Source organism: Peromyscus maniculatus, chromosome 19, assembly GCF_049852395.1.
Source record: "Peromyscus maniculatus bairdii isolate BWxNUB_F1_BW_parent chromosome 19, HU_Pman_BW_mat_3.1, whole genome shotgun sequence".
Taxonomy (NCBI): Eukaryota; Metazoa; Chordata; class Mammalia; order Rodentia; family Cricetidae; genus Peromyscus; species Peromyscus maniculatus.
The window spans coordinates 69,757,404-69,778,948 of record NC_134870.1 but is presented as its reverse complement, the minus strand read 5'-3'; the positions used below and the strand labels follow the sequence as shown (position 1 = coordinate 69,778,948).

Genomic DNA, 21,545 nt, shown 5'->3' with positions numbered 1-21,545 from the left:
TCTGTCTCCAAAGCAAAGTAGTGAGAGTCTATTTTCTCTTCTGTGTGATGGCCTTTCCTAAGTCTGAAGGCAGCTCTCGTATTTCCAGCATGTGGGACCAGTCTCCAAACCAACGGCCCCCATTCTCCTTGCCTTAACCCTTTCCGTTAGATGTAGTTTCAAAACCACTCTGCAGAGTCATTACCTCACCCAAGCGCACTCCAGGTACACATTGCTGCTCCACGTATGTTCTCAAGGTCTAGATAAAATGCCTTCAAATCTGAGCCCATCCCCTATTAACAACATCCATCAGATTTCACTAACAGTGAAGAGCTGTTTGCTCACACTGTGTGTGATTTTAAACCTTCACACCCATTCCTAATGAAATCCTTCCCACATGATTTGACTGAGTTCAAAACACGTACTCCATTTCATTCAGGGACCTCTAGAGACGGGAAGAGCCTCCCACTAACAAGCTAAGGGCCTGTATGTGATCACTTCCTACATCACCTGCCAAATGACAGATTAATACCCACCCTCACCTTCCTCACCAGACTAATATATGGTTCAACTGAAACCATTTGATTTAAAAAGGCTTTCAAACTTTTACAATAGAAACTCAAACAGCAAGTAAGATGATTCCCTCTCCTTTAAATCGCTGACTTTTAATTGTCTGCCCCTGCCCGCCCCTGTGCTCTCTATCCCTCTCAACCATGGAAACAGGAGTTTAGTCTTGATTCCTCGAGTGTGAGTGGCCTGGAGAGAAAAAGAAAACTCTTTACTAATTGTGTGACTGTGGCAATCCCATCCAATCTTTTCGGAGCTGTCTGTGATCTCTAACCAAAGACCAGGAAGAACAAGCCAACAGTTTTACCTACTTGGATTTTATTACCTAGTTAGCTTTCTGTTGCTGTGATAAAAAACATTCTGCTAGCCGGGCGGTGGTGGCGCACGCCTTTAATCCCAGCACTCGGGAGGCAGAGGCAGGCGGATCTCTGTGAGTTCGAGGCCAGCCTGGTCTACCAAGTGAGTTCCAGGAAAGGCACAAAGCTATACAAAGAAACCCTGTCTCAAAAAACCAAAAAAAAAAAAAAAAAAAAAAAAAAAAAAAAAAAAAAAACATTCTGCTGACCAAAAGCAACCTGGAGAAGGAAGGATTTATTTGGCTTACAGGTCACAGTTTGTCCACCAGGGCAAAGGAAAGCTGGAGCCTGGAGACAGGAGGTGAAGCAGAGAGCGTGGAGGAACACTGATTATTGGCTTGCTCCCAGATTTATCCTTTTACTGCCTGCCTTATAGAGCCCAGGCCCACCTGCCTAAGAATGACATCGTCCTCAGTGGGCTGGACCCTTCTGTACCTATTAGCAACCAACAAAATGCCCCCATGGACTTTCCCACAGGTCAATCTGATTGAACCATTCTTCAGTAAAGTCTCCTCTTCCCAGGTATGTCAAGTTGACAACAAAACTAACAAGGACACTACCCTTTATAGCAAAGGCTATCATCACACATCACAGGAAGTATAGGGCATCTCAGTGTGAAAGGGTTAGAAGAAGCGAAACTTACACTACATGAGTTCCCCCACACACAAAAAAAATGGATATTATTTAAAAAGTGGATACAAATATATGATCATGTTTCCCAAAACACTGTATCTATAGTGAAAAGAAAGGTTCATCCGTAACCATGTCTGGCAAAGACATAGAAGTCATTAATTTTATTCAAGAGAGAAGGATTTTGATATGTTGTGGATAATGAATTGACCTTGGTGCCTAACTTTAGATAAAGGGAGCTTGCTGTCTCACTTTATTGTGATCTTAGAATAACATTGTCTAAGGTTACCATTTCTAACAAAAAAAAATAGTATGCAAAGTAATGGGTTTCACACATGTGGTTTATTATTCTTTGCTGTAAATTGCCCCTGCCCCTTCATGCCCTCAGCCCATTCTGGCTGGTTACCTTTCTCCCATTAGATACCTCTTCTGTTTCCTCGTCACATCTATTCTATTGCCCTTTTTGTATCTTCCTTTAAACTCTCTTCCCACTTGGGATTCCTTTCTAGTTTTCTAGTTTGGTCACACACACACACACACACACACACACACACACACACACACACACACAAGTCTAAATCTGGAGTCTGAAGACGAAAGAAAATATGAAACATTTGTTTTGCTAAGTCTGCTTTATTTCTCTTGGCATAATGAGTTACAGTTCCATCCATATTCCCACAGATGTCATAATTTCATTTTTTTTTCTTTATGGCTGTACAAAATGCCAGTGTGTGTGTGTGTGTGTGTGTGTGTGTGTGTGTGTGTGTGTGTGTATGCTACATTTTCATCATCCATCCACCTGTAGATGGTTATCTGCACTGGTTCTATTCCCTGGCTGTGGAGATAGTGTAACCGTGAACATGGATTCACAGGTGTCTCCGGGTGTGTTGATTAGAGTCCTTTGGGCATATATCCAAGAGCAGAATATTGGGGTAATGGGGTACTTCTGCTTTCAGCTTTTGGGGAACCTCCACACTCATTTCTATAGTATCCACCTGCACCACTCTGCAATTCTCCCAGAGGCTAAAAAGTTTCCTCTTCCTCCACATCCTCATCAGCATCTGCAATCCTTTTTTGTTGTCTTGATGCTAGCTATTTTCACTGGAGAGAAATGGAGTCGCTTTGCATTTCTCTGGTGACTCAGAATATTAAATACTTTTTCAGTAGTTATTGGCCATTGATAGTTTTTCTTTAGAGAATTGCCTATTCAGTTAACTGGCAAATTTGTTTATTGGGTGGTCTGATTTTGGTTTTTGTTGTTGTTATTTGTTTCATGCTTGGCTTTGTGTTCTTTGTGTATTCTAGATTTTAACCCCCTCTCTTAGCAAGGAATTTCTCCTATCCTGTGGGCTGCCTCTTCTCTCTGGTAATTGTTTCCTTTTCATTTCACATCATCACTTTGGGTTATGGTTTTAGACAAGGGCTTTTGTCAATTTTTTTGTTTTGTTATTTTGTTTTCAAAAGCCAGCTCTCCTGATTGATTCTCTGTATTGTTCTTTTAGTTTCAATTTCATGAAGTTTAGCCCACTATCTTGAAATTTGTTTTGTTTTTTGCTAAGACCCTGAAGTACATCATTAGGTTATTTATTTGGAGTATTTTTTTAACTTTTAAAATGATTAATTTGTATTTGTCATTATAGTGTGTGTATATGTATATGATGGGGGGTGCCATGATGTGCGAGTGGAGGTCAGAGGACAACTTTGTGTAGTAGGCTCTCTCCTTCCTACCTTTACATGGGTCCTAGGAAGTGAGGTGGTTGAGATTTTTAAGAGTAATCTTGTCTGTACCTCATTTTTGGTGAGTTGAGGCCATTTATGTTTAGTGTTACTATTGAGACATATTTACAAATTCATTTGATTTTGTTTGTGTTTTTTTTTCCTTTTCCTTTTGTTTGGATTATTCTTTGTTCCTTTCTTATTAGTAGCAAAAGATTGATGATTTACATTAAGCTTCTCTTGAAACTTCCTTACTTCTATGTCAATTTAAAATATAATTTTTCTGGGAATAGCAATCATGTTTGAATGTCTAATTGATTCTTTAGGTTTGTGAAGTTCACAATAATTGTATTGAACAGATTCTCTATGATTCTCTATGACATTAGTGCCTTTCTCAGCTCTCTTTTCTCTCCTATGGGTACTTGGGTTTAACCTCTTGATGGTATCCCAGACTTCTTGGATGGTGTGCTTACACTTGTGTTATTTCCCAGTTTGTTGGTATTTGAATGTGCTATTTCATTGCCCTTGTCCTGTATCACTGATGTTCTCCTTGGTTATGGCTATTGGTGATAGTTTCCAGTATGGTTTTCATTTAGTGCCTTGAGTTTTTCATTCACAGCATTTCTATTTCAATGGCAAAATCTCAATTTACTTGCTGAGTTTTCTTATATATTGCTGACTTTTCCATTCGCATTGCTGACTTACTCATTTTGATGGTTTTCTTCCCTCTATGCTGTTGGCTTTCCTGTCCAGTAAACTTTTCAGTTCTTCATCTTACAATTGACATATTTTATTATCTTTTAGGTTCAGTAGTTGAGAAGTCATGATCATTTAAAGGAGTCTTGTGCTTTGCTCTCTCTCTCTCTCTCTCTCTCTCTCTCTCTCTCTCTCTCTCTCTCTGTGTGTGTGTGTGTGTGTGTGTGTGTGTGTGTGTGTTTCTTGTGTTTCTGTATTACAGTGTACATTTGTTGGCTTAGGTATCTGTCCTGGCTTTATTGAGGGATCTTCTTATTGAGCAGCTTACTCTTGATAGTTTAATCCCCAGTACCACTCAGGGGGAGGAAAGAAATAGCTTTGGGGTGCAGTTTCTGCCTCTTCTTCCACTAGGGAACTGCCTACATGAAGCTATGTTTGACTTACTTAGTATGTCACTGCTGTGGGATGTTCTGTATGGCAAATGTGTTGCTCTGATTGGTCAATAAATAAAACACTGATTGGCCAGTGCCTAGGCAGGAAGTATAGGCGGGACTAACAGAGAGGAGAAAAGAAAGACCAGGAAGGCAGAAGGAGTCACTGCCAGCCACCACCAGGACAAGTAGCATGTAAAGATGCCGGTAAGCCATGAGCCACGTGGCAAGGTATAGATTTATGGAAATGGATTTATTTAAGCTATAAGAACAGTTAGCAAGAAGCCTGGCACGGCCATACAGTTTGTAAGCAATATAAGTCTCTGTGTTTACTTGGTTGGATCTGAGCGGCTATGGGACTGGCAGGTAACAAAGATTTGTCCTGACTGTGGGCAAGGCAGGAAAACTCTAGCTACACGTCACCATCTTTTTCTCTACACTTTCCAGATACTCTGACTTGCTTTGCAGATTTCTGAGGTTCTTCCCCAAGTTGTTCCTCTCTTTCTCTTTTCAGAATGGTTTATTTTCCCCTGTCCTGACTCAGTTCCCCCTAGCTGTACAGGGTCACACATATGCAGCTTTTAGACAAGCAGCTTAGCTAGAAGTCACCTGGTATTATTTTACATGTACTTGTTTATTCATTTATCAGGGAATGTGAATGCACTACTGTACACAGGGAGGTAGGAGGGCAACTTAGCAGGAGTGACTTCTCTCCTTCCGTTGTGAGTTTTGGGAATCAAACTCAGGCTATTGGTCTTGTCAGTAAACACCTTTCCCTGCTGAGCCATCTTGCCAGGCGATCTAGTAGTTTTTGAGATTGGCTATACTCAAGAGGGAGTTAACATGAACTGGTTGAGAGAGCTACTATATGGCAACAGCTCTTTTTCACTGCCACTTTTAATTCTATTCTTTAACCACCTCCAACCCCCAACTATACCGTTTATACAGCAGTAATAATAATTCTTCACCTTTCATCAGGGATCAAACTGAACAGCATTTATTAAGATATTTTGTTGGCTCCAAAGTTGCTTAACAAATGTGAGGTTTCTTGATCACCTGTACTTTCTAGGATTTAGCCTTTGTTGGTTTTCTGGATTTCTCCTGAGCATTGTTAGGATGCCATCCTACTGAAAAGAAATCATACCTGTAGCTTCATAGAGTAAGTCTGGAACCTACTCTTAAATACCCCAATAGAGCTACTAGTATTTTACACTTGACAGGCAGTGAATTATCTCCTCCACCAACTGTACTGAACTCCCTGTTAAAGGAAATCATGGCAGGCCTGTATCCATCTTCTAGTATAATGCAGTTAGATAATGATGATTAGTATACATTTGCTTAATAAATAGTATAGTTATTTTTAATTAAAATACTATTGGATGCAAGGTTTGGACAACATTAAACATTTCCTTGCCTAAACATCTTATTTTATACTTAAAACATGAAGGGTCATAAAGGGGGTAGACCTGCTGAATGGATTTCCCACTGTTGCTTGACCATAGTCACCCCAAAGTGAGTAGGCCACAAAGACACAGGATGGGTTCTGACATATCCCCTTTCTTCTAGATTCTGAACTAGTCACCTAAAGACTTTTGCATGTCAGTCAGAATCTTCTTTCATTCTTCTCCTTTGTGGCTTGGATATAGCTCTCAGTGACCCAATTATATGAAATATTTGCCCTTCGTGAGACAGACTGACTGGAGACAAAGTTTAAACTCAATGCAAGTAACATTTGAAAATAGCATGGACCAGATATAAAGATATAAAGAGAATAATATATACGATATAAAGAAAAATTAAAACTAAATTTGATTTAAAAGAACTTGTATTTTTTACAAAAAAAAAAAAAAAAGATACCTCATGGAAGAATTTATTGAGTAGTGTACAGGATGTGGGAGAGGAGGATTTCTACCTGAAAGTACAGAAGAAGACTTCCTGGAAAATCAGCATTTATACCAGTATCAATCTATATAATTGATGTGGTCTGCAAAATATTTCACAACCATTCAGCCTCCCAGATTCTCTACAACATTTAACTCACGCTTTAGGATCTGGAGATTGCCTACCATGTATTGTAAGAATAATATGCTCCATAGGTAATAATAAATTTAAGTCAAGCATCATTAGTATCTGAAATATTTGTATTTTAAGCCAACACTGTCTATAAATAACATAAAAACTTTGGGTACATGGTAGGCACTTATTAAATACTTTAATTAAATTAACTGACACCAATATCTTTCTTTTTTTTTTATTGTTTGAGATGCTAAAGATGGAAGCCAGAGCCTTGCACCTAGAAGGCAAGCTCTCTATTACTAAGGGACATTTACTAGTCCTCAGACATCTCTTTTTCTGTTTCAGGAGACTCTTTTGAAATAAGATATATATGTGGCCATTGCATATGGCGCATGATTTGTAACTCTTTTTTCACTTTTAGAGGGTCTGAGAGTGATAAGCCTTTGGACAAAATGGCATTTTGAACTGCCAATGCTGATCTTTCCCCAGGATAACGGTGTAGATTACAGCATTCTCTTGAGATGCTGGACAACCTCAAGCTAGATCCCCATCAGCCATATAGTCATAAGAGCTTCCCAATCAACTATATAATAACAAGAATAAACAACCAGTATTCCACAACACTGTGTGGACAGAAGTTGGGATATGAATTCTCTATAAATTGCACTTGTTGACTACTGTCTGTAGTTACTTCTGACAATATCAGCGTTTTAGATTTCACATTATGATTTTTGACATCTGGCATTGTGTGTGTGTGTGTGTGTGTGTGTGTGTGTGTGTGTGTGTGTGTGTGTGTATGATACAGGTCTAATTTCTTTTACATGTGGACATGCAGAGTTCCAAAAAGCACTTGTCAAAGATGTTGTCTTTCCTCCAGTATGTATTGTTGGCATTTTTGTTAAGTGTGAGATGGCCTTAATGATGGGTACTCAAAATTATTTATTTATTTACTTATTTATTTATTTATTTATTTATTTATTTATTTATTATTTATGTTGAAACATCCTGTGCCTCTGGGATAAAGACAATTTGATCATGGTGAATTATCTTTTTGATATATGTCTATATTTGGTTTGCAAGTATTTTATTGAAGTATTTGCGCTTGTGTTCATGAGAGATATTGTCCTGTAGTGTTTTTTTTTTTCCTATTGTGTTTTTACCTGGTTTTGGAATAATACCAGCATCATAGAAGAAGTTTGGGGATCTAATTTTAAAAGTCATCTTTGAAGAAAGTCTAGTAGAATTCTGCTGTGAATGCCTCTGGACATGGGCATGTCTTAGTCAGAAGTACTTTTGTTACTATTTTGCTCTTATTGGTTTATAGTTTGTTTAAATTTATCTCTTCTTAGTCTAACTTTGATGGTTTAGATAATTTAGAAATTAGAATTTAGAAATTTAGAATTTAGAAATAACTTAGAAATTCATCAATTTCTCTTAGGTTTTCTGGCTTAATGGTATATGAATTTTTAAAATATTCTTTAAAATATTTGGAAAATCTTTGGAATCTATTGTAATGTTTTCTTATTTATCCCTGATTCTATTAATTTGGGTCATCCCTTTCTTTATTTTGGTTAATTGGGCTAAGAGTCTGTCAATCTTGCTTATCTTTTCACATTTTATTTTTCTTTTCAAAGAACCAGATCTTAGATTCATTGAGTCTTTGCACTGTTTTGCTTTTATTCCTTTAATTTATGATCTGTTTTACTATTTATTTATTTCTATTATATTTTGGGTTTGATTTGCTTTTATTTTTCTAAATATAATTATTTCATTTAAATTAATTCAATTATGACTTTCTAATGTAGGCACTTATAACTTTAAATTTCCCTCTTAAGGTCATTTTAATATGTCCCAGAGTTTTGGTATAGTGTATTTTCATCTTTATTTACTTTCAGGATTTTTTTCTTTCTTTTTTGACTTCTATAACCATTCATCATTCATTTTAATACTGATTTATTTAATCAACATGAATTCATGTAATTTCTAGAGAGTCTTTTTGCCATTGATTTGAATCTTTGTTGTATTGTGGCCAAATAAAATGCATGAAGTTATTTCAATTTTTATGTAGTTGTTGAATGTTTTTATTTAGTGGGCTGTTGAGTAGAACTTGTATTCTTTAGTGTTTATGTAAAATATTCTGTAGATATCTGTTAGGTACATTTGATGTATACCATTTAATTCTAATATTTCTCTGTTATCTTCTGTCCAGGTGACCTGTCTATTGAAGAAAGTGTGGCACTGAAATCACCTAAAAGTGAGTTATGGTTCTTCTGTATCTTGAAGTTCAGTAGTATGCTTTTGATGTAGTTGTGTGTCCCAGGGTTTGGTACATATATGTTTTGAATTGTAATGTCTCCCTGGTTGATTGTTCTTTTGATCAGAATTACATGTCCTTTATCTCTTCTGATTACTTTTGGTTTGAAGTCTCTTTTGTCAGATATTAAGATTAGGATGCCTGTTTATTTCCTGGCCCCATATGCTTACAATACTTTTTTCATTACTTTCACTCTAAGGTGGTGACTGTACTTGAAAACAAAATGAATTTCTTGTAGACAACAAAAAGATGGATTTTGTTTCTTACTCCATTGACCTAAGTAGTGTCTTTTGATTGATAAGTGGAAACCATTCAGATTTAAAGTTATTACTGAAATGTATTTACTGATTGTTTTCTTTGTTTTATTGGTTGGTTGGTTTTTCTATTCATGTTTTATTCCTATTTTATGTTTCAGCACTTATAGCTGTGTTTGGATGGAGCCTCTTAGTTGGTCTTGTCCCTCTCTCTAGTCTGAAATGCTACCTTTAGCATACTCTGTAGGCTTCATTTGGTGAACATTAATATTTTGGTCTATTTATGTCAGGTAAAGTTTTCCTTTCTTCTTAAACTATGGCAGATAGTTTTACTGGGTAAAGCAGTCTGGCATTGTAGTCTTTTATAACTTGAAGTACATTGATTGTTCCAGGCTCTTCTGGCTTTTAAAGTTTACATTGAGAAATTAACAGTTATTCTGATTAGTTTTCCTTTATATGTGACTTGTGACTATCATGTTGCAGCTTTCAATACCTTTTCTTTGGTCTTTATATTTTGAGATTTAATTTTAATATGCTGGTAGGAATAAATTTTCTAGTCCTGTCTATTTAATGTTCTGTGTGTTTCTTATATATTTATAGGTATATCTTTCATTAACTTGGAGAAGTTTTCTTCTATGAACTCATTAAGATCTGGTCTATACCATTGACCTAGGATTTTTCTCCTTCTATGCTTATAATTCACAGATTTAGTCTTTTCATTGATTCCAAAGTTCCTGCATGTTCATTCTCTCTCTCTCTCTCTCTCTCTCTCTCTCTCTCTCTCTCTCTCTCTCTCTCTCTCTGTGTGTGTGTGTGTGTGTGTGTGTGTGTGTGTGTGTGTGTGTGTGTGTGTTTATAATTTAATTCATTAAATTGCTTGGGTGAAGTCTAAGAAAGTCCCCTGGTGCAACTCTACAGTTGAGCCTTGATATGGAAAGGCTGTGAGGGACAAGGTGCCAGACAAGGTCTTTGAAACAGCCCATGAATGTGACTCCCAGACAAGCTTAAGCCTCAGACTGGAGAGCAGTTCAAGCCCACGGACCTGGATAGGACTCAGCAAAGGAGCACAGAGTCATGGGTCAAGAAAGCTCACTGATGTAGCTCCCACCTGGTCCTAGAGGAACAATATGGATGGGCAGTAGGGGTTTGAGGTCTGGGTTAAACTCCATAAAAGAACACTTGGATACAGCTCCTAGCTGAGTCTGTGTCTGGAGGTAGGCAAGGTGGGAGAAAGGAAATGAGTCAGAATCATGGAGAGAGCTCACAAATATGGCTCAATCCTGGACAGGACAGAATAGATGGGCAGTGTGGAGTCAGATTCAGCAAGATGGTACGTGGATGCAGCTTCTACCTGGGCCTGGGCCTAGAAAGGTGGCATGGATGGATGGAATGAGATGAGGGTAAGGCTAATCAAAAGAGATAGAGGATGAGGCTCCTGCCTGGGTATAAGCATAAAATGTGCAACTGACTGGAGGGAGAGAATTTGTGACATAGGGTAAGAGTCCTGGGTCTGACTCAGTAAGGGGTATACTGATATGGCTCCTAGCTGGGTCTGGACCTGGTGGGAAATGCTGTGTGCTGAGGAAACTGAGTCACACTTACTAAGAGAGCTTGCAGATGCAGCTCCTGCCTGGTCATGGATGAATGGTGGGGGTGTGAGGGTCTTGGGTCCAAGTATGTTAAATACATTATCAACTTGTGGTATTTTCAGTTCACCATGGATTTACTAAGACTTAACTCCATCACAAATAGAAGAATGTTTGTATATATGACTATGGCAGCTAGGGGTATTATATAGCAAGAGATGAATTTACATTAGAACTGCCTTTAGGAATGTACAGTTTAGTGATGGTCAAGAGTTTTAATAACTAGAAAAATATGTTTTGCCAAGAAAGATGTTGAACACTTATAACTCCAGCATTTACAGGGCTGAAGTAGAAAAATTGCAAGCTTGAGGCCAGTATTGGCCTCACAGTGAGACCCTGCCCAAATAACAGAAGAGAAGAGAAGAAAACAAAAGCTCCCTCTCCAAGAAATTGATCTGTTGGGTTAATACTGATCTCTCAGATGCGGAGTTGAAAAGAATTCTGTACCCATGTTAATAGGAAAGAATTTGGTCATTTAGTAACAGAGTAGGATATGGACAGAGACTCCCGTCTTCATTTATGCTACACATTGCCTTCTGTGACTGAAAAGCAAACTAGAAACTGAGGAAGGAAGGTGATTTATTCAACTTAATACAATGTGTTAGTGAGAAAACTAGGACCAATGTGCAAGTCTCCTGACTCACAGACATTGCTTTTCCCATAATCTCATGTGATTCCTTCCTCCATAAGCATCTATGCAATCTGTGTGCGTAAACCTGAGAAGACACAATGAAACATATTGACCATTCTAGTTAGCTTCAGCTGTCAACTTGACATAACCTGGAATCAGTCATCTGAGAGAATCTTGATTGAGGGATTACGCAAATCAAGTTGGTCTGTGGTCATCAATTAAGGGATTATCTTGGTTGATGGTTGATGTAAGAAGGTCCAGCCTCCTTAGAGTGACAACACCCCTAAGCAGGTGGACTTGGGCTGCACATGAAAGCTAGCTGAGCATGAGCTAGAGAGCAAGCCAGTGAGTGAGGTAGCAAGCAGCATTCCCCCATGGTTTCTGTTTCACATTCCTGCCTTGAGCTCCAACCTTGATTGTCTCAATGGTGAACTGTGGCCTGAAAGTGTAAGGTGAAATAAACCCTTTCTTCTAAGTTGCTTTTTATCATGGTGTTTGTCACAATGGAAGAGAACTAGAATAGTGACCACATGAAAATTCTTTAGCTAGAGGCATCTCAAAACATCCAACTCAGAGGACCACAGAGGCTGAGGATTGAGATTGGTATGAAGGTCACCCAGAGTGATCACCCAGTCCACGGAGAACTCCCATCTACCGTTTCTTTGATGACCCTGAACAAAATCTTCATATAGACAAGATTTGTTTTCTTAAATTCTCACATCACTGGCGCTGTGTATCCCAGGGCTCTTCTCACTAGCCTGATGTCCTCTGTAATGATCTGAATCCAATTTAGATCTTCCATTCAGGCCTAATCTTCCCACACACTGTTACATACTAAACCATTATCCCAGCTGGATGTTACACGAATGTAACTTGATAAATAGACTTGGGTGACTTCCCCTGGGCTATGCTCGCTCGGACAGGCTGCTTTGTTTTCCATCTCATCAGAACCTGTCAATTCCCTTGACTTTTTTCCCTTGCACAATTCCCTTGCATAGTCTTCCGCAGCCTCTAAAGGAGCCTTGATAATAATAAGAGGTGAGACAATGAAAGAGGTTAACCTGCAATTTATTTGCAAGAATGATTTCAGAGGGGCCAGTATCGAGGGGAAATCCTGAGAAAATGAGCAAATTTAACCATCAAGGATGATCCCTAACTTGAGCCCAAAGGAAAGAGAATTGCTTGTAGGCACAGGACATACTAACCTATGTACTACTTGGGGAAGTTATGATTAGGAGTAAAATGCATTCATTTGAAAATGAGAGACTGAAGAAAGCTTTGCACTCTCTCCTAAGCCACTAGAGAGAAACACCCAGATCCGTTCCTCTGCTGGCTTCTCCATGCTGGCTCCACTTCCAGCAATTGAGGAGATTTCACCTTCACAGTAAAGAGCATCTTAGAAATGCTGATAGAACCAGTCAGGAGGGAGGGGGGCCACCCTAAAGGGCTTCCTGGAATTTTGTATGTTCTTTGGTGGAAATCACACTATTGACTCCACTGGGAGCTTCAGAAGATGTCCTAAAGTCATAGGCAACTTGTCTCAGCCTCTTTGAATAATGACAAGAATTTGGAGGCCACTCTTAAGCACAGCTGCCCTCTGCTGGATGGTATGTAGCTAACTGCCCTCACAAAGAGTTGTCTCCCCCTCACCCAGCCAGACCTCCTGCTGCCCTGTGTGGCCCTTAACAGATCTGTCTTGCAAATGGAAACGTACAAGAAAAGTGAAGAAGGGTGTGTGCGTGTTCAAGGCATAGGGCTGCAAACCCAAATGACCAATTGTCCGCAATTAGGTGAAAATTTCCACAGTGACCTTCTTTGGCAACACCACTGAGGTGAAAATGTTATACACGTTCCAACATGATGGTCCCTACAAGCAGAGATGAGCAGCTTCTCTTGCCTTTTATTATTGATGAACTAAAATGCATAAGCTCAACGGGAATAGTCGGATGGCGGGAGAACATTAGGATATTGTAATTGTTCTCCTTGGAGATGAAAAGAGAAGCTGAAAAACATCTGCCTGCTGGAATCTGAGGCTCTAAGTGGGCCAAGGAAACCTGTAACCACGAAGTGGGGCTGATTGACTTCTCTCATCACCAGCATCCAATCCAAAGGCAGTCCCAGGTGCTGCACGGCAAATGTTTGATTAGTGCTACCAAATTCTCTGCAACTTGATAAGCTTCCGACTGCAGGAATTATGGGCTGCACACCGATGGAGTGAGGCTGGTGCTAACTCCACAAGGCAAGGTGTTCGTCTTTGGCTCGCAATGTTCTCAGAAACACAGCTCAGCCTCCCTCCCTAGGCTGCTGAGATGCTGGTTTCCAATACACAAATCAGGGACTTAGTAGGGACAAGCTGGGTGAGGGAAGGGGGCCATTTGAAAGATAAGGACTAGAAGGTTGTTTCCGGAGACAACAAAATAGATGGCGAGTGGGGATTAGAAAAACCTATACAGTATCTACTCAATGCGCGTGAAGGGCTAGATATTTTGTCATTAATTCTCACATAACAGGACATGGTTGTCATTATCGTATCCACATTTTGAAAGTAAGAGAGCAGAAGTTTAAGTGACTCATTAAAGACATCTCTGCCAAAATTCCAAAACCATGATTTGAACCTGGGACTGACTTAAAATCCTTCCAAGTCCATGGCTCCAAAAGACTGGGGAATCAGATATAGCAACACAGTGATTAGGACCATTTAGCAGTTACAATGAAAATTAAGTATTATGTAAACACGTTTCAGTTCAGTTGGTGGCATCGAAAGATGAAGATAAAATAGGCTTAGGGTAGCCAAGGACTTAGTTAGCTACCACCAGTTCCCTGGACCTGAATTAAGGAACATGAGCCAAGCAGAAAGCTTTTCTCAAAGGAGCTTACGGTGTCTGGGAGGGAAAGGAGACTGTTCGAGGCAGCCATGAGAAAGTTGCTGGGGTTCAGAGTTGAGAGCTGTGTTTGATGTGCAAGAATGATTCCGAGCAGCATAGAAAAGCTCTTCACCAAGGACTGGAGGTGAGAGCCATGGTGCTGAGTTATTCTGGGCTAAATGAGGAGACCCCGGTGAAGAGCGACATCTGCCTAGCTGGAGTTGATTCAAAAAACACAGCTGGAAACTACTTGTGGCTGGCTTTTAAAACCCAAAGTGAAGGGTCAAATGTCTCATGGAAATTTCATATCCTAAACCCACAGATAGAAGGGAAAGAGCGTTAAAACTGGCTGGGGCTGAGTGAGGATTGGTGACATGCTCAGTTTTTGTGACTTCTAAAGTTGGAACTCTGTTTTCTGAAATTGTCTTTAAAACTCAAAGACCCCAGGAGGGTTTTTAGAAAAAACAGAGCCAATTGCAAGTTTCAGTCTGAAGGGCCAGGGTGCCCCCTAATGGGCCCAAGCTTTCCCTCTGTCCCTTGCCACTCCATTTTGGCTCAAGTCACAATTCTCTGCAGTCTTGCTCCATGCTCCACAGCAATGGGAAGATTTCACTCACAGAGAAACTGGATCCTGCTAACTTGTGCTCTGAAGTCTCCCTCCCTCCACTCCACAATTTTCAATACACCACTCTCAAAAGCACAACAAATCCTGGGGAGGAGCAGGAACCATGCAGTGTGGGTGGGATCCATGCAGTGTGGGTGGGATTTGATTCTACAATGACATCAACTGGCTGAGACTTGGAACAGATTACTTTACCTGTCTGTAAAATGGGGATGATGGTAATACTAAGCTCCTGGGTGATAATTCATTCCAACCTTTTGGTATATGACCAAGAAAACGATAAACAGTAAGTAGCAACTCATTATTTAATGGAAGAGCGGTATGATTCAGTCAGAATTAGTGGGCGTGAATATCCTCTGAGTATCAAATCTGCTTCCAGACATGAACTCAAACTATTTCTGGAATGCTATCCTGAAGTACCATTTTCCCTACACTGAGTCCATCCCACTCGTTCTCTTGCATTGGGCCTTCGCTGATATCTTATACATGGAGGACATCAGTTTGTCCCATCACTTGAGTCTTTGTTATGACCATCACTAATGGAGTAGCCACTGACTCATACATTCCTGGTAACCATGGAGAAAGAAAACAAGCCTGGAGGGATTCATAAAAGCACTTACATATTTTCTCCTGAGTATAACACACATGACTCTGGCCTCCACTTTTTAGCTAGGGCAGTCACCTGCCCTGCAACACAAAGGATGAGTAAATGTTCCCATGGAACTCACCCTTTTACATCCTTCAAAGGGAGGAGGTAGCGGACAATGGTGGGGACAACTAAGAACCACCACACCCTGAAAAGCAAGATCAGTTCCTGAGTGTACTTCACAGCAGCCACAAGGCTGGCCAAAAGTGTGCCTTATAAACTATAAGCACACTATGTTACTTACTGTGACATCCCTGTGATAAAATGCCTGTCACAAACACTTGAGAGGTGGCAAGGTTTGTTTTGAGTCATATTTCTAACTCTCCAGTCCATGGTCCTTTGACTTCATTTTTCTAGGCACATTGGGGACCGATTGCCACGTGGGTGAGACCACATGAAAGAGCAGGCAAGAGACAGAGACAAAGAAACTGAGGACCAGGAGAACCTGCAATGGCATGCCTGCTGTGACCTTCTTCCTCCAACTAGACCCTACCCCCTAAAGTTTCCAAAACTTTGTTCCTCAAAAGGAAAATAACTGAAAACAAAATTGCCATAGGACCCATCTATGCCATTCTTGGGTGTCGACTTTAAGGAGCCTAATCAGCAAACTACAGAGAAACTCTCATATCCATATTTATAGCTGCACTATTCCAGATATCCAGGAAATTGAACCAGTCTAGATGTCCATCAATAGACGGGTGGTAAAGAAGATGTAGTATATATTCACATTGGAATTTTATGCAGCTGTAAGGAAATATGAAATGTTTTCAGGAAAATTAATGTAACTGGAAATCATTATGTTAACCAAATAAGCTAGACTCAGCAAAACAAATACCGTTTGCTTTAAAAAAAATAAAGTATGCCGAACCTAGATTTAAAATTATACATTTTAAATTACACATGAATGCATATGTGTGTGTGTTTATGAATGTGTGTTTCTAGGTCACAAAACTAGAAAGGGGAGCATGAGAGGGAAGAAGTACATCTGAAGAAGGTGGAAAATTACAAGGAATAATGGAATGCTTGTCATAGGAAAGCAGAATGGATTAACTGGGGAATGAAAGGGAGCCAGCTGGTGGGGGAAGGGATTGCTGAGGGCAGTGAGGAGGTGAGCACATGAGGACAAAGTATGGTGACACATATGTATGAATATACTATGATGAAACTCATTACTTTGTATGCTAATCTTAAAAATTAATTTTAAAAAAGTTTCCAGAGCCTCTCAAAATGGTACGACCAGCTGGGGACCAAGTGTTCCACACATGAGGCTGGGGAAGGCATTTCATATTCAAGCCACAAGATACACAGTGGAAATCTCTGAGTGAACAACTGAATGAACAGATTAGTTCACAATTATGTTATCTCTCTCAATCAAAATCATGCCTATATTTGGATGAAACGTCTCTTAAGTCTGATGGTCGGAAATTTCAGGTATCCTGAGGACAAGTGGGGAAGAGATGGTTTGGGACACAGGGCAGAACGTGGTTTCTCAGCTCTCTCCATTGTGCATTTTTAAATTCAAAACATTGTGTGAGCTTTCCACAAGCCGTAATGGAGACCACCAATCACGAAGAATCAGAGTGATTTGTCCCAAGAAAGAATTCGCGTATGAAATATCTCAGGGTCGGGGTAGGAGAATGCAGGGCTGTTTGTAGGAAGGGCATGATATACGATACATGCGTTGTCCATAGTAGGGACAATAAGAATAGTGGAATCCCAGCTGAGGTCGGGTTGTAAGGGAAGGAAGTCATTCTTGACCTGATCTGTTTTAGATAAATTGGGTGTTTATTTGTCCTAAGATGGGGAATGTCTCATACCATAACCCAAATTGGTCTTGAACTCACTGTGTGTCTTCGTGAGGGTTTCTATTGCTGTGATAAAATACCATGACCAAAGCAATTTGGGGAAGAAAGGGTTCATTTTAGCTTACACTCCTGTGTCACAGTCCATTATCAAAGGAGCTAATGGCAGGAACTGATGCGGAGGCCATGAACGAACACCGCTTACTGGCTTGCTCTTCGTGGTTTGTTCAGCTTGATTCCTCATCACACCCAGCACCTCAAGACCACAGGTGACACCAACCACAGTGATTTGGACCCTCCTACATCAATCATCAATCGGGAAAATGCACCACAGGCTTGCCCCCACAACAATCTTGCTGGGGCATTTTCTCAGTCCAGGTTCCCTCTTCCAAAACGAATCTGTCTGGTGTCAAGTAACATAAAATGAGTCAGCACACTGTGTATCCCAGGCTGACCTCAATTCAGAAGCAACCATCCTGCCTCAGTGTCCCAAGTTCTAGGTTTACAGGAGTCTACCACTACTCCCAACTTTAGCCTGGTTTTTAAGGACAGTGTACAATTAGGAAAAGGCTCAAATGAATAAAAAATCCTAGATAATCAAAAGCTCATCTTGCTCCCATCTTAAGAAACCCACAAGCCTAAAATGGCCTTTACCTATAGCTGGAGAACACTTTCACCCCCACATTATTGGTAACAAGAATTACAATTATTACAAATGGTGCCATTAGGTTTGAAAGTATCTTGTTTCTTTATGGTAGTAGGCTACAGTAAACCAGTTCCTGCTTGGAGCTCAAGATATTTACATATTGAAATAAAGCTATTCTAAGCTCTACCACTCTATTTTATATTACCCCAAGAGAACAGTTAAGAATATGAATTCCACACCATGCTTCTCATCTGAGAAGCCCACTATACAGAATACCTGGCACTTGCATGGAAGATAGAGGAAATCACAGCCTCATCGACTCGATCTGGGGACATTTAGAGGACAAGTGAAGGTCACAGGAGCACATGAATATATCTTGTGGGTGACAGGCTGGAAACCTAAAGAGGATTCCTGGGCATCCAGATGTGGGGTGACTCCTTTAAAGAAGGCATGCTGATGTGTTGGAAGCATCTAATAAAGAATTTTTAAATATTGAATATAGAGTTATAAAAGACAGAAGTAAACTATTAAGCTGTTAGTATATAAATGTGTTCAAATAAATATAGACAGGAATTAAAGATAAGAATTAGAGTTAACCCATTGGGAGACTAAATTTTTTATTTCAAATTGTTTCTGAGATTTATATTTTAACTTATAATATTTGCCTTTATTAAAAAGGCACAATGTAATATTTTAATATGCATTATACATATTATATACAATGTATTATTATTGACTATAGTCATCTTGTTGCACAATAGGACACACTTTTAACTATAGCTCAGTACATGTTGATCATAGTTTCCCCTGACCAACTCATCCCAGCTTCTGTGACCACCAGTCATTCTCTACCTCCATGAATTAGCATCTAAATATGAACACATAAACAAAATCATGTTTTTTCTCTTTGTGCCTAGCTTATTTCACTTAGAACAATGTCTTCTAAAGTCTTTCATATCATTGCAAATGACATACATGAAATAGAATTTTTTATTTTTAAGGCTGGCCAGTGTTCCGTTGTGTATAAATATCATAGTTGAAAAAAAAAATCTGTCTGTTGATAGATGCTTTGGTTATTTCAATAGCTTGACTATTGTGAATAATTCTACAGTGAACTTGGGGGTATAGGTGTCTTTTTGATTTGTTGACCTCAAAACCTTTGAGTGTGTGACAAGTAGCGATATTGTGGGATAACATGCTAATTCTATTTTTAATATTTTGAGAAAGCTCCAGGTTGTTTTCCAAATACTAATTTGCAACACCATTAACGTCCTCTCCAACACTAAGTTTTGGCAACAGCTGATCTAACGGGTGAGGTGAGATCTCATTGTGGTTTTTAATCTGCATTTCTATGATAATTGAAGATAATTAGGATTTTTCTTTTTTTCTTTTCTTTTTTTTTCTTTTCTTTTTATTAAGAGATTTTCTATTCATTTTATATATCAACCATGGATTCCCCTGTCTTCCCTCCTCCCACCCCCACCCCCGGCTTCCCCCCCTAACCCACCCCCTATTCCCAGGCTGACTCCCCTGGGGAGTCAGCAGATCCTGGTACATTCAGTTGAGGTAGGTTCAATCCCCTCCTCCCTGCACCAAGGCTGAGCAAAGTGTCTCAGTATAGGCCCTAGGTTCCAAAAAGCCAAGCCAGCTCATGCATTAAGGACAGGTCCTGGTCTCATTGCCTGGAAGGCCCCCAAACAGTTCAAGCTAAACAACTATCTCACTTACCCAGAGGGCAGAGTCCAGTTCCATGGGGGCTCCTCAGCTATTGGTTCACGGTTCATGTGTTTCCACTAGTTTGGCTGTTTGTTTCTAACAGGGGTTAGGTGAGATCTCATTGTAGTTTTTAATCTGCAATTCTGTGATAATTGAAGACAATTAGGATTTTTTCATTTATCCATTTACCATTTGTGTGTGTGTGTGTGTGTGTGTGTGTGTGTGTGTGGAGAGAGAGAGAGAGAGAGAGAGAGAGAGAGAGAGAGAGAGAGAGAGAGAGAGAGATCTATTCAAAACCTTTGTTCATTTAAAATTTTTATTAACCTATTCTTCAGGAGTTTTCATGTTCATATACATTCTATTTTGATGCTATCTACCACCTCCCTCTGTCAACTTCTTCCAGATACCCTTCACGTACCTTTCCTAATTTTGTATTCTCTTCTTTTCTGTGTGTCTTTTTACAACATTGGGTACAATTAGTGCTGCCCGTATTCACATGGGTGTGGGGCCAGCCACTGGAACACAGGGCCCACACCTCTGAAGAAAACTTCATCTCTACCCTCACTTGCTATCAACTGCCAATAGCGCTCAGCTAGGAATGAGGCCTCCTCCACGCGTGCTGAAATTCGGACTGGCTTGATCTTATGTGTGTCTTATACAGGCAGCTACAGTTGAGTTCATGAGTGCAACAGCCCGGATGCATCCAGAAGACACATTTTGCAGAAGGCCTCCCTGACCTCTAACTCTTAAGTTCTTTCTCCCCCTCTCTACAAAGTTCTCTGAGCCTTGGGAGAAGGGAGTCATGTAAATGTCCCACTTCTGTCAATTTTTAGTAGGAGTTTTGTTTTCTTGAAATTTGTAGTTTTAGTTCCTTCTACATTTTAGGTATTAATCCTGCATCTGATGTCTCACTTGTAAATGTGTTTTCCCAATCCATGAATTGTCCCTTTATCAATTATTTCATTTGCTATGCACACACTTTTTAGGTTGATTCTACAATATTTGCCTATTTTTCCTTTTATTGTCTGGACTTTCCTGGCCACACTGAAGAACTCTCTGTCAAATACATGGCTATGCAGTGTTCTGTCAAAGGCAGAACATCAGTATCATACTTGCTCCCTGAGGCTCAGGAACCATCATGAAAGAAGGGACAGAAAATAATCATAAGAGCCAGAGGTTCAGGGAGGACTAAAGCAAAACAGTGATTTCTAGGCACACAGAATGACTACATGCATGAACTCACAGCAGCTGTGGTTGCCCACCCAAGACCTTCTGAAGACCAAGTTACTCAACATTCTAGCATGCAGTAGGAAGGCATCCATGAGCCGCCAGCCATAAGTGAAGAGTCATAGACAGGTGATGGTTTCTTGGGAGGGAAAGTGACTTCCTTTGAGACTGTGGCTCTTGGTGGCTAAAACTCACTCCAGTGCATGGTCCTATACACAGAAGTATACAGACAACATGAACAGTAATTAATGGCTTATTAATATTTTTAGCATTCATGAAATTAGAGGAGGTAAGGGAGGTGGGTTACATCTGGGAGGAATTAAGGAGAGGAATTGGGGTGATATGATCAAAATACCCTGAATGAAATTCTCAAACACTTAATAAAATAGTAAATAAAAAAAGAAATGTCTGTCTAGACCAGAATCACAGGATAATTCCCCCATATTTTTTTCTTTTTTTATTTTTATTTATTTACTTATTTATTTATTTATTTATTTATTTATTTATTTATTTTGGTTTTTTCGAGACAAGGTTTCTCTGTGTAGCTTTGCGCCTTTCCTGGAGCTCACTTGGTAGCCCAGGCTGGCCTCGAACTCACAGAGATCCACCTGGCTCTGCCTCCTGAGTGCTGGGATTAAAGGCGTGTGCCACCAACACCCGGCCCATATTTTCATATAGTAGTTTCGTAGTTTTAGGATCTACATTTAAATCTCTTCTCCATTTGGATTCTTAAATAAAGTCTAATATTAAAGTCCATTTTTATTCTTCTGTATGTGGATTTATAGT

At 39.7% G+C, this 21,545-nt stretch overlaps 1 protein-coding gene across 1 annotated transcript in view; it reads left to right on the top strand.

Annotated features, from left to right (window-relative positions):
- Slc14a2 (solute carrier family 14 member 2) overlaps nt 1-21,545 on the top strand; it is a 441,163-nt gene that overhangs the window by 152,940 nt on the left and 266,678 nt on the right. The window contains exon 3 of the mRNA XM_076555557.1: nt 8,601-8,645. The gene's annotated coding sequence lies outside the window, so the exon portion shown is untranslated. The remainder of the gene's footprint in view (nt 1-8,600; nt 8,646-21,545) is intronic.